General features: G+C 32.5%; 1 long non-coding RNA gene and 3 other non-coding genes across 4 annotated transcripts; all 4 read left to right on the top strand.

Moving 5' to 3' along the window:
* The first annotated feature begins 2,986 nt into the window (after positions 1-2,986).
* On the top strand, positions 2,987-5,536 carry LOC120078751 (uncharacterized). The gene is made up of 2 exons (XR_005482084.2): positions 2,987-3,529; positions 5,269-5,536. It is a non-coding gene; the product is annotated as an uncharacterized LOC120078751 (long non-coding RNA).
* Positions 3,610-3,707, top strand: LOC120078853 (small nucleolar RNA Z266). Its single transcript, XR_005482133.1, has one exon. It is a non-coding gene; the product is annotated as a small nucleolar RNA Z266 (small nucleolar RNA).
* LOC120078854 (small nucleolar RNA Z267) lies at positions 4,322-4,388 on the top strand. Its single transcript, XR_005482134.1, has one exon. It is a non-coding gene; the product is annotated as a small nucleolar RNA Z267 (small nucleolar RNA).
* Positions 4,962-5,046, top strand: LOC120078856 (small nucleolar RNA R44/J54/Z268 family). The gene has a single exon (XR_005482136.1). It is a non-coding gene; the product is annotated as a small nucleolar RNA R44/J54/Z268 family (small nucleolar RNA).
* Positions 5,537-13,885: the final 8,349 nt, after the last annotated feature.

Below are 13,885 nucleotides of genomic sequence, written 5' to 3'. Positions count from 1 at the left end.
GTTAAGAAATTTTTGCTTTAGTATGTTATTAAAATTGGTTCAAAATCTACAACTTGTGAGAAAAATAATTTATTTTTGAATTTTTGCTAAAACTTCAAACGTTTGGTTAAGGTTAAAATTACAATTAAAAATTCTTGAGAAAACAAACATAATTTTTAAGAAAATTAATGATGAAATATATATATATATATATATATGAAATTTGAGCTATACGTGTTCTAATGAGATGAAGAAAACTTGAAATTTATACTTAAAAGTATGAATTATTATTCTTTAGTCCAAATTGTGAACTAATTCATTATCGATTTTTTTTTTTTTTTTTTTTTTTTTTTTTTTTTTTTATGAAGATTTTATTAAAATAAAATATGAATACTCTATTTTTTAATTTAAGACCTGAATGGACATGTCCATCAAACTTGAGGAATGTTTTTTTTTTCCCAAAAGAATATTTTTTTAAAACATGCAATTTAAATTCCTTTTATTTTCTTTTTTTTAATTTAATTTAATATTATTATTGTTTATTATTATTATTATTATTATTTTGCTTTGGATCTATCAAAAACTTAATTGTTAACCAATATTTTAAACCTAAATGCTACATGAATCATGAATGACTCTATTCACATTAATGTAAACACAAGAAATAAGAACTATGGGAAGGAGAATCTATAAGATAGCCAATGACCAAGTCATCTTTTGCAACAAAATTCTTAGAAAGTTTAAATCCTATTTTCCCTTTCTTTTTTGGAAAAATCCAACATAAGGCTCAACTTTTACAACAAAATTACTGGGAAGATTTAAATACTATTTTGATTCATTATAAAGTTTTGGTTTATTTACTTTCAAAATATATGTTTACTTTAGTTTTTTGTACTTTTAACTTTGATTCATTTTGATTTTTATAGTTAAAAATATTCGTTTAGATTTTTGTATTTTTAAAAATGACTGTTTTGGTCTATTTTATTTCATTTTTTAGGGACTCAAGATGGCCACACTTTTTAAGTTCAATGATCAAATTGAATCAAAATTGAATATGCAAGAACCAACTTCAAAAGTAGTATCTAAATATTGTTATTACAAATGTTGACAACAAGGCAATTAATAGTCCTACTGATGAGATCTAAATGACCAAATCTAACCCTAGTTGAAACCAAAGATAAGTGAAATAGCAGAAATGTTAACATTCACAAACATTGCTAGCTTGGAGTCACTTAACTCATTAAAGTATGACAAGCTTTCACTTAATTATGACATAAATTCATGTGTTTAAATTGAAAGTAAAAATACATAACTAATAAACTGACCTCAAATTAAAATATTGTTTTCTTCTACAAACAATCAGTTAACAAGTGGGGAACTTAAAATAGTTCAGGCCGTTTGATAACTATTTTGTTTTTTAAAAATTAAGTTTATAGACACTATTTTTACCTCCAATTTTTTTTTTTTCATTTGTTTGTTATCTACTTTTTACCAATTATTTAAAAAACCAAGCCAATATTTGAAAAACTAAAAAAGTAATTTTTATAAATTTGTTTTTGTTTTTGGAATTTGGCTAAGAATTCAACTATTGTACTTAAAAAATAGGTAAATTATTGTAAAAAATGGAAAGAAAATAGGTTTAATATTAAAAAACTAAAAGTAAAAAACGAAATGGTTATAGAATGAGATTTTAAAGTCCTATTTTTATAAAATACACTTGACTCGTCTTAAATAAAGCAATTATCTATGTTAGGGGAACTCCATCTCCCTCCTCCCCTTATCTATCTCTAGCTAAACTCATCAAAGAAATAAATTAGAAAATACAACTTGCTCAAACTCATGAGCTCTTTACCATCTACTATAATCCTAAAACATGATAGCAAAACTATTGATTTTTATTATTTTTTTTGGAAAAAATATTTTTATACTTAAATTCTAAAAAATGTGTACGTTAGTCTCTAAAGTTTCAATTTAGTCATTTTAGTCTCCACAAAAGGTTATCTTCATATTCTCTATCGTCATTAAGTATTTTTAATTATTTGAAATGCATATTTAAATTATAAAAAAATATTTTTTTCTCTCTCACTTTCTATCCTCTCTCCTCCGTTCCCTCCACCATTCTTCCCCCTTGCCGTTAAACCTTGAGCATAGTCTCAATTTCATCTCCTTATCTCCCCCATCCACCATCATTAAACTCACCATTGTTAAGAATCTCACATCGAAAAAAATCAATGAGTCTTACTCTTCTTATACGATAGATAGGTTATTCATCTTATTACCAATTGGTTTTAAGATGGAACCTCATGTTATCTAATACTCCTCATACTCCCCTTCTTCCTGACAATCCTTTTTAGACCGAAAAAAATCCATGAAATTAGGTGAGACAACCTTAGGGACAAAATGCACCTATTTCCAAAAATTGGACTAAAAAAATGTACATTTTTTTCTTCTTTCTTTTTAGTTCAACAATATATAGAGTGATAACCTTTGATATACTAATTAAATATAAATGTTTTATATCAATTGAGTTACTCATGTTTGCACCCTTTTTGTTAAGATCGATTATTGAATAACATATAATTTTTTGTTATCAGTATTTTTTTAATACGTTGTTAGTATTCATCTCCATAATATTTACAGTATCTTTTTTAGCACAAATAATGGTCGAAGAATTTGAACCACGAAACTCTTGGTCTTCAGTAGATACTGATGCAAACTCTTTGACAACATCTTTTTTTATATAATATTTTAGGTATCTTATAATACATCATTAGTATTCATCTCCATAATATAATATATTAAGTATCTTATCAATATTTTTCGGTATTTAATTATTAATTTGGAAAATGTGGATGGTGTCCTTTGTATTGATAAATTGATATTGAAGGCTCAATTCTTAGCAAGGCCCATTAATATTGTCCATAATGAAAGTCCAAGTAAATTAGGGTTTGATTTGTGTTTTCAAAAAATAAAGGATTTATATTTTGTTTATTTCTCCGTTTTATATAGGAGTTCCAGTCTAGCTCCAAGGAATGAAAAGAAAAACCCTAAACCCTCTCTATTTCGTTTTCTTCCCCTGCCGTTGAAAGCCGCCGCTCCCTCTCCGCCGCTCCTCGTTTTACGCCGACGGTAACAGGCTGGGCTTTGGGTTTTTGAGTCCTTCTCTCCCTCTCCTGTTTTCTCACTCTCTTTGTTGGGTTTTTGGCCTTTGTTCTTCGTTGTTGAATTTTCCTTCTGCATTTGTCTTTCCTACGTTTTCATGGAGAATTTCTGTGCGCAGCCCTTAAGATCGCCTTCCTCAGTGTGAAATGGAAGCGTTTCGAGTCATAGCTGCGCTACAGCGAATGCTCTTTTCGGAAAATTCCATTAGGGTTCTCCTTCTGGAATTCTCTCTATTTCCCATTTGAACTTGTTATTGAGGCATTTGTTCTCCGCCTTTGGATCTCCTACTGAAACCCTAACGTCTTAGCTTTTCTGCTGTTTCGTTAGTTAAGTTTCAGTTATTTGGAGTTTCAGATCCGTATGGATGTTGCGTATGTCTCACTATAAGGTGGGTTGAATTTCTTATTCGTTTTTTTGATCTTATTTGCATTAAAGTTTATTATTGTTTTCTTTAAGATGGTTATCAGTCCATGGCGAGTATGATGATTCAATTAGATGTGTGAAAGGATTAGTCCTTCATGAACTCTAACTTTTTGAGGCATTTTCAATTGTCTGACTTGCTGGAGTTTTAACCATTGACTATTTAGTTCGTTATGTTAATCTCTTATGAATTGGATTTTCAATTGGAATGGTTGATGTTGATGGGTTTCTGTAGGGGCTGAAAGGAGTCAGTTAGTGTCCTAAATGCCTTGGATTGTGTTTTTTATCTAACCATTTGAAGCATCTTTCTAATCATATTATTAAATTTATTACTGTTTATGATACGTTCCTTTCAGTTAATCATGTTGAAAATCTTTATAATCAAGCTTTGGTTAAAATCAACTCCATGTCTTTAAAATAAGAGAAGGTTATAGGTCTTGTTTTAATATTCAAATAGTTGTAGTAGAAGTACGTTTGAGCTTCATTCCCTTCAGGTTAGGATGCCTTTTGAGTTACTGGCTTCAATTGTTGTTTTTGAAAAATTGTTTCACTATTGAGTTTCTGATATCGCTATAAAAGCCAATGTAGTTTTCTTACATACTTTACTAGAAATCTAATTCAGTATGTTTTCATTCATTTTGTTTCGTGTTTAGAATTTGTGAATTCAGACATTCGAAATTGGATGATCCAAGTATTTGGCCGGGTTTATAATTTTTGATAAAATGATTTGCTTATCTTACTTTAAGTAGTATCATTGCCTTTTGCCTATGATGGTGTTAAATATACTTTGAGATTAATTTCTTTGAAAAGAATTTACTCTGAGGCATCAAGGCTCTTGTTCTTTTTGTTTTTCTTTTTTGGGTCTTTAAGACCATGGTTGTGAGTGGTTATAAAATGATTAAAATCAGTTTTGTTATTTTCAAAATCACTTGGAAACATCTTTTAATCATCCAAAACCAATTTTGATGATATGAAAATTTCATTTACAAGTGTTGAATGAAATATTAAATTAATTGTCTTATTTTGGATTAATTTTCAATATAACAAGATTTTAGTACTTTAGAACTCACTCTCAAACTTACATTAGAGGTTGTTTGTTCTATTAACTTCTCTAGTTGGTAGAAACAACTCATTGATACATTTATAGAAAAACTCAATCTTCTCTTTTTTCTACTTATCACTTTTATCGAGTAATTCTACATTCTCTTTCTCTATTTTCATATTTATTGAGAAACTTCATCTAATAACTCTACACTTCAATACTTTCTTTTTTTTTTGTTATGTTTTTAATGGTTAGGGTCTTGCCTTGATTTGTGCAGTGGATTATCCACACATGATACAATGGCTTCCTTTTGTTTTTTATTCTTTAATTTCATTATACGAATAAGTTTGTTTAGTATTGTGCAAGTGATGATAAAATAGACAGGGACATCAGCACTCTGTAAGAGGATGATGATTTGTCGTTGGGAATCTCTCTGATGCACTTGATTTATTATTTATATATTTATTTTATTTGGCCGATGATGCATATTTAGCACATGTTATCAGAGAAAGAGATGATGATACTGATGATTGTCACTACCTCTGAGACCAATGCTTTCTTTTTTCATAAATTTCTTTTGTTCTTTAGTGTAATTCTGTAACAGAAGTTGAATTGTTGCACATTCATGGTTCATCCTAATGTTTGATTTGCACTTTCCATAATAGATTGTTGATCTCATCCATTTTTATTGTTTGGGAAGTCCAATATGAAGCCAAGTGAGCCTATTTGGGATGTCACATTCTGCGCTAAGTCTATTGTGGTACTATCTTTTCCAAAAAAAATGGATTGCTAATTGTTCAAAGAATGTAATTATTTTTTTTCTAAGTCCTTTTGCAGTTGGATCACTCTGCGAAAACAAATATAAATTTATTTTAATAGAATTTAACTATGGTAATATTACATTAGCAATGAAAAGTTTTACATTTATATTTACCCATGCATCATATATATTTTTTTCTACTACCATGCACTTCTCTTTACCATTGATGTAACTCTAGATTCTATGCGTGGTTGAACCTTAAGATTATACTCATGGCTTTTTTCAATCATCCATTTATCTGTCTCAGTAAGATATCTTGGTTTGAAAGTATCATTATTGGCCTTCTAGGTATCAATATTAGATAACTTCAATAAATATTCTACTAATTTCTCATCTTGTATTACTTTGACCTATTTGAATCTCCTTTATATTGTTTACTGTCATCCATACCTATGGTCATATCACACATATTAAATAATTTTATAACTCAAAATTTATATGTAATAGTATAGATTAACGTTTATGAATACATATCACAAATATAAAATAAGTAGGAAACTAATACTTAAGAGCATTTATAAACAAGTTCTTTGAAATCAAGAACATAAATGTTTACATCATCAATGAAACCCTCGCTAAATAATAACATTAATGTCTAATGTCCCTTCACTTTTCAAACATCTCAATGGTTAAATTATCTCTCCAATTGTCCATTCATTTTTCATCATGTGTTACAAACTTCTTCTAAAGGATTTATAAGCATTTATCTTCTTAAGAGATTATGAATGAGGTAACAAGCCCATCGACCTTTTTATAGTCCAAATGTTTGTTCTATTACATTTCTTACTGTAGAATGCTTCATATAAAGAATTCAGCTGAAGTTCTTGGTTGGTATCTTTGCATCTAATCACTTAAATGGTATTGTTGTCCTCTATAAGGTGCTAAAAATTGTTCATCATCTGTATAACCAACATTACATGGATAGTAACAACTTAAATACACCAATCTCCAATCCAAATTTATATACATAATTCTCATCTCAACTATCTATCAATTCTTGCTTTTTGAAATCTTTAATCCATTCTTCCTAAATACATCTCGTAAAACTCTTTAAGTCAAAAGTAAAACATAGATGAATTGCATATATTGGGTGCAAATTCCTAATACATTGGTAGCAATTTCATTCGTTCTTGTTTGGTACCTAGGTTTATTAAGAATATCTACATTGACTTTAGTGTAGGTGGTACCTAGGTTTATTAAGAATATCTACATTGACTTTAGTGTAGGTGGTACCTAGGTTTATTAAGAATATCTAATTTGATGTTGTGCTTTCCCAATTAGTTTAATTGATCATTGAACTCTAGATCACCCTTCTCTTGTTTATGCTAGCCAAATTGATTAGAATCTTAATTAATCGTTTTAATGTCCTAATTGGCTCAATTAAATTAGATGATTCCATGATCTAAGTTTTGGGGATTAAGCTAGATGAATAAACTAATTTTCATCGTTTAATTAATTTATCTTAATTCAAGGTTGATTAAAGCATTACTCATCGATGGTTGACTCATGAGTAAGTTAAACTAACCCTTTGCCCCTTATTAATTTATTATCTCAATCAAGGATAAAATAAGAGCATGGAAAAGCAACATTCAAGCATTGGTTACAGCAATAGCAAGAAATAGCCGATCATTTGAATACAATCAAATTAAAACCCATAAACAAAAAGAGTTTGAACAATGTTTTATTAATAAAAGTCTCACAACTAAGCTAAGAGGGGAAAAAAAATCAAACCCAAGCTAAGATATTGGCCTTCTAAGAGTTTGAACAATGTTTTATTAAAAAATCAAACCCAAGCTAAGACACTAATCATCCTTCAAAATAACAATAATAATCAAGCTCCAAGATGATAAACATGGTAAGGAATTAGTGTTCTCATTAGAGAGGAGAAGAAAACAAGTGAAAAAGTGGAAGGATGGTGTGATAACCTAAAAAATCGGCCAATACTGCATTATATAGTAGGTGTCGCAGTGTTGTAACCCTACACCTACTAGCATTGCAACCTTGCGACAAACAACACGTGTGCCCCAGTCTGATGTTCGTAGCGTTGCAATGCTACATGTAGTGTTCCAACACTGCCCTGTCTTCATGAAAATGTGAAGATTCTGTCCCCGAGCATTATGCTACGCTTCTTTTGAGCGTTGCAACGCTCCGACTAAGGGCAAAATCGTGATTCTTCGGCCTTCTTTCCCTTTTTGTGTAATTTAGCTCCTAACTTGGTCGTTTTATCGTCTTTTTGCACCAAACGCTTCATTCAACCTCTTGTACACTCGAGACATATAAAAAATTCAATTAAACTCATTAAATAGCCTAACAATCCCAAATTAAGTAGAGAAAAATAACACTTTTTTGGTGCTATCAAACACCCACAACTTAACTCCTGATTGTCCTTGAGCAAGGTAAAATAAGCAATCATATAAAAATAATAAGTTCACCAAGCTACAATGTTCCCTACTCAAGCTTCAACAGTCAACTTGCATCATACATACAATCGGTTAGGCAATAAAAAAGTATTCAACCATTTCAAGACAAATTTGGAAATTCGTTTCAAGTTTTGTCATGCATGCATAAGCACAAAGTTATCTATTTTGAACACGAGTAGACCCGGAATAGCCTTATGAACCCTCATTTTATTTTCCTCTACTCTGGTTCGAAAGATCTGGAAGTAGGTTTTCTAAGCTCAAAGTGGCAATGTAATTAAATTGGAGTGGTCAAAATTGATCTACTAATCACTTTTATTATATATATTATTTTTCTTTTCCACTTTTTTTTTTCCCGTTTTGCACATCATCATTTTTTCCTTTTGGATGGAGGGGAAATTTTATCAAGGAAGGCGACTTTCGTTTTGGCTTGCCCACACGAGGTATGTGAAAGACATCCAACTATGGGCCGACTTCTCTTCAAAAGTGCCTTAGCTTACTTATTCCTCTGAGGCACTTTAACTCAGAGGGAAACTATGAGTGTCATAGTCGCCCTAAGTTAATCATACCCTTGAGGAAGAGGAGTAAACCCCTCCGTATTCCTACTTTTTTCATTTTTTTAGGGTGAATGGTGTTGTCAACTGACTACATCTCAAAACATGCATTACTAAATTAAACTTTGGAAAAACTAATATTCGCCATTATGGCCTTTCAAATTCACAACAAAGCTATGGCTTCGTAATTCAATTCTAAGAAAGCAAGAGTCAAGACAGATATGCAAAGGGCTTGAAGATGCATGAAAAAGATCAAGCAAAATTTTCAAAAGTGCTTAGAAAATCATGAATCCTTTCTTCCGACCTATTCTCGTGCAAACAAAATTCATATGAGTGCGTCATAGGCTGGTTATAGCAAGGAACAGAACAACAAGGCAAACTACAAACAAGCAAACACCATCAAACATCGTCCGAGCACAATGCTTAAGGACCCCAAACAATATTATCACAAAAAAAAAAAAAAAAACTACTCCAAAATCGTAACACCCCACCCCCAACTTTTAAAGCTTACATTATCCCCATTATGATTGAAAATAAAACACAAGGGATTAAAAAACTTCCCTGAATAACAGAGTGAAGGAAGGATTTGGATCACTCAAATAAGCTCTTCTCCACCAATAATCCTAACAATTCGAGAATGAGAGAAAATACTAGGCTCAATGATAAAGGAAAAATTATGGAAATGAAATCTAATCTAGGAAAGCAAGTAAATTTAAAGCTTGAATATGAAAATTTTTAGAGTCGATTGCTCGACCGTTTTCGGCTTGATCATCCATGATCGGAGTTGATCGCGCCACACCATCTGTCCTCCCAACTTTATTGGTTGACCACTCTCCTGTAAAAGCAGAGCACTAGAACAAGCATGATGAGTGATAGTAGGGGTTTCAAATATTCCAAAATTTTCAACCCGCCCTCATGCTTGATTGAAGGGACCCTTTATCTACGTTGATTGAAGCTTTAGCAATTTTTAAAAAGGGTTGACCTAACATAATAGATTTCTTGGAATGGGAGCTTTTTCCATGCAAATCGAAAATATGAAAATCTGAAGAAAAGACTAAATTTTTCACCTTGACCATGACATCTTTTATTGTTCCTAGAGGTCTAACTAGGGAGCAATCTGCCTGCTGAATTAAAATACCAGCAAGATACATGAAGCTCATAGTACACAGATGCAAGCATTATATTAATAGCTGATCTTAAGTCTAGCATCGCATGCTCAAATTTCATCTTCAAACAAGGTAAGAAAAATGCACTTGGATCGTCACATTTAATTGGTAAGCTACTTGGACAGATGACTGAGCTTTCTTCACTCTTGGGCGGGTCCTCAACCTTGGCCCACGACCTCTTTCCCTTTGCAATAGGGCGCTTATCACTTCTCAAAGATTCGACCATTTGCACCTCATCCTTCGGTGCGACTCCCTTAGTGAACCTACTAGGGAAGGGGGCAATAGGAACATAAGAATTAAGACTTGATAAAGGAGCGAAAGTTACACCACCCCCCCAATTTAATGGTCAATCTGACAGTCGTTTCTTTGCTTTCTTTCTTATTCTCAGGCTTGTCTAATTCATCAATTGGTTCAGAGGCATGAGTATAGGAGGCTTCATTATAGCTCACCATCGTAACTGCGCTGTCATTGCACACATTGGGCTCAGATTGGGAAGGAAGCTTCTTTGGTAGCTTTTCCAACTTGCTTATTGAGGTGGCAAGCTGAAAGACTTGAGTCCCCAAAGTATAAAGAACATTCTTGGTGTCCTGTTGAAATTTAAGAGAAATGTCAGCTAGACTTTTTATAATGTCTTCCAAGGACATATCTAAGCTAGATTAAGTTCCATGACTAGATTGAACTTGTTCGTTCTGTCTGCCCCATTTGAAGTTTGGGTGTTCCTGCCACCCAAGATTGTAAGTCTGACTGTAGGGGTCTCGTTGTCTTCTTTGCCCATTGAAATTGTACCCTCCAATAGCATTTACCTCATATATCATCCCTTATGGAATACTTGGGCAACTGTATGTCCTGTTCCATGACACGCTTGGCAAACAACAGTAGGTTGTCCCTTCTCCATTTTTTCTAATTGTTTCACAATAGAAACGAGATCAAATATTTCTTTATGGAGTTCACTTACCTCATTAGCTGATTTCACACTGACGGAGGCTCTCATGCCAAACTGTTGAGAGTTGGCAGCCATGGTTTTTTATCAGTTTCATCGCCTCAGTAAGGGTTTTGTTGACTAAGGCTCCTCTTATAGCTGCATCAATGCTGCTTTTGTCAGCCTGCATCAGCCTCTCATATAAATACTGAATCAGCACCTGGTTTGAAATCTGATGATGACGGAATTTTGCACATGTCTTCTTGAAATGCTCCCAGTATTCGTGAAGTGTTTTCCATCAAACTGTATTATGCTGTATATATTCTTTCTAATGCTAGCAACTCGAGATACAGAGAAAAAATTCTCCAAGTACTGGCTCTGTAACTCTTCCCAGGATGTAATGCTCACTGGAGGTAGAATGTAGATCCACTCCTTGGCGTCGTCCTTCAATGAGAAAGGAAATGCCCTTATGTCGTTTTGTTCTTGAGCTACCCCATTCGGCCTGATGCCATCGCACACAACGTAGAACTCTTTCAGGTGCTTGTGCAGATCTTCTTCTGGTAGACCAAAAAAGAAAGGGAGTAAATGAATTAATCCAGATTCAGTTCAAAATTACATGTTGTTTCTGGATAGACAATGCAAAGGGGCTGTTGAGTAAAATCAGGTGCTGCGAGCTCCCTAAGTGTCTTTTCATGTTCAGCCATGATTGGTGGTGCGTTTTTAGGAGCACTTTCTTCTTCTAAAGTGTCTTCAACATGGATGTTTATTTCATGTGCAGCTTGCTGTCTCCTTTTTCTTCTGATTCTTTGCTCCTCCTGATAAATTTCTTCAAAATAGAAAGTCTAGAGCCCCCGGAATGCATCAAAAAGAGAAAACGGATTAGCAAGAAAGGAACTATAAGCCTAAAAAATTAAGAAATTTGTTGGTTCCTCTGCAATAGTGCCAAATTTAGTAAGTGTTAGATCATATTGCACTAAATTAATTTCCCATGATTTACTCTACTAAACAGGTAGTAAAGGGAAGTGCATAATCAAATCCATAGAGAGCCACAACCATTTCTTAATTAGGAGATCCATAGTATGGTAATTGAAAAAGGGGGAGTTTGGTTTGGAATTGTGAAATTAAAAAGAAACAAAATAAAATAAATGCACAAGATTAAAAATGAGAACAAAGGCAAGAAGGGAAGATTTATGAAAATCAACGATGAAAAGATCTAGCTCAGGTTTGATGTTGTGCTTTCCAAATTAGTTTAGTCGATCATTGAACTTTAGTCGTCTTAATGTTCTAATTAGCTCAATTAAGTTAGATGAATCCCTACTAACTTAAATGATCTAATCGCATTAAATTTTGGGAGCTAGATGAATAAACTAATTTCCATTATCTAATTAATTTATTTAGTATGGTTTTAATTCAAGATTGATTAAAGCATTACTCATCGATGGTCAACACACAACGAGCAAGTTAAATTAACCCTTTGTCCCTAATTAATTTATTACCTTAACCAAGGATAAATTAAGAGCATGGAAAAACAACATTCAAGTATTGGTTGTCAAGCAATAACAAGAAATAGCCAATCATTGCAATACAATCAAATTAAAACCCATAAACAAAAGAGTTTAAACAATGTTTTATCAAGAACAAGTCTCAAAACTAAGCTAAGAAGGAAAACAATCAAACCTAAGATATAATACTTTAGCCACTAATCATCCTTCAAAATTACAATAATCAAGCTTCAAGATGATAAAAATGGTAAGGAATTAGTGTTCTCAGTAGAGAGGAGAAGAAAACAAGTAAAAAAGTGGAAGAATGGCGTGATAATCTCACATATCGGCCAATATTACATTCTATAGCAGATGTCGCAAGGCTACAACGCTGTGACACCTGCTTGCAACTCTGCAACAGACAACACGCACGCCTCCGTCTAATATTTGTAGCGTTGCAACGATGCCATGTCTTCACGAAAATGTGAAGCTTCTGTCCCCGAGCATTGCGTGATGCTCCTTTTTTAGCGTTGCAACGCTCCAACTAAGGGTAGAATAGTGATTATTCGGCCTTCTTTCCCTTTTTTGTGCAATTTAGCTCATAACTTGGCCGTTTTATCGTCTTTTCGCACCGAACGCTTGATTCAACCTCTTGTACACTTGAGAGCTATAAAAACGTCAATTGAACTCATTAAATAGCCTAACGATCCCGAATTAAGGAGTGAAAAATAATACATTTTCGGTGCTACCAGTAGGTTCCATCTAATGCACCTAAACAATTCTAAATACCCCCTTAAAGAAAAAAAATCAACTCTAAATCAATTCAGGCCACTTACTAACCTTTAAATATGACTAAAACTATAATAAGTAAAATTACCTTGAACCACTTCTACTTTTCGTCCAAGCAATTGGCAAAAATTGACTTAGGTTGTTTAAGTAATAACTCATGTAACCGTAACATTGAATTAAGAATTGTATTCAAATGTCTACTAATTGTTTCTCTTGAATGTGCCAAATGTCGACTTATAACTCTATTCTTAACATCATTTGCAAGGATATGTAAAAATATTGCAACCATCTCCTCAACTTCTACATTTGTCGTTCCTCTTAATTTACCAATTGTTTTAAACATATGACGTAATATAGTAAAGCATCTCCTATTCATTCATGTGGACTCAAAACATGCTAAATCACTCTCATGTATTAGATGAAAAAAGTTTAATTGTCTAATTCGATGCCTATAGAAAAAACGTCCACCCATAATTCTATTATGTGTTTGTCCTTCATACAAAAATATTACTACTAAAAGGAAAGATATTTTCATGGCTTGTTTTAGCATCTCTAAATATGACAACAAAGTAACAAAAATTTGTTGTTCATTAGTTGAATACATGTGAGTCATATCTGCATAATGAACTAGTGGATCATAAAGGAAAGAGAAAAAAAAAGACAATTAATAAGCATCACTCTCTAAATACCAAAATATATTTGAAAGATATTAGTCAAATAATAAGGCTTAAGATGAGAAGCCAGCAAGAAAAAAGCAGTATGATCCATGCACAAAATTAATAGCTTCAAGAATATAACCTTTCAGAATATCATTTCTTATCCAAAATTTAGGAGTTGATGAGTGATTCCAATCGAGGATCCGATATCATAATCTTTTTGTGTGTTAAGAACCCCTAATCATCCATCATTGAAACCCTAAAAATCAATCAAAACAAATTCAAGAGAGAGGTAGAAAAGGTTATCTTGTGATTGAATATTAGGAGGTACGGGGAGCTAGTTTCCTACTCAAGGTCTGAACATATCACAAGTAAGTTGGTCAATTTTACCTGAATGCTTATAATCTTAGATAAAAAATTGCAACGGATGATGGTGAAGTCCAATAATCAGCATAGAGCTAAAAATAAAAATAACAAATT

The sequence above is a fragment of the Benincasa hispida genome, chromosome 5, assembly GCF_027475165.1.
Source record: "Benincasa hispida cultivar pf3 chromosome 5, pf3_genome.v1.1, whole genome shotgun sequence".
Classification (NCBI taxonomy): domain Eukaryota; kingdom Viridiplantae; phylum Streptophyta; class Magnoliopsida; order Cucurbitales; family Cucurbitaceae; genus Benincasa; species Benincasa hispida.
This window is presented reverse-complemented; position numbering and strand designations above follow the sequence as displayed.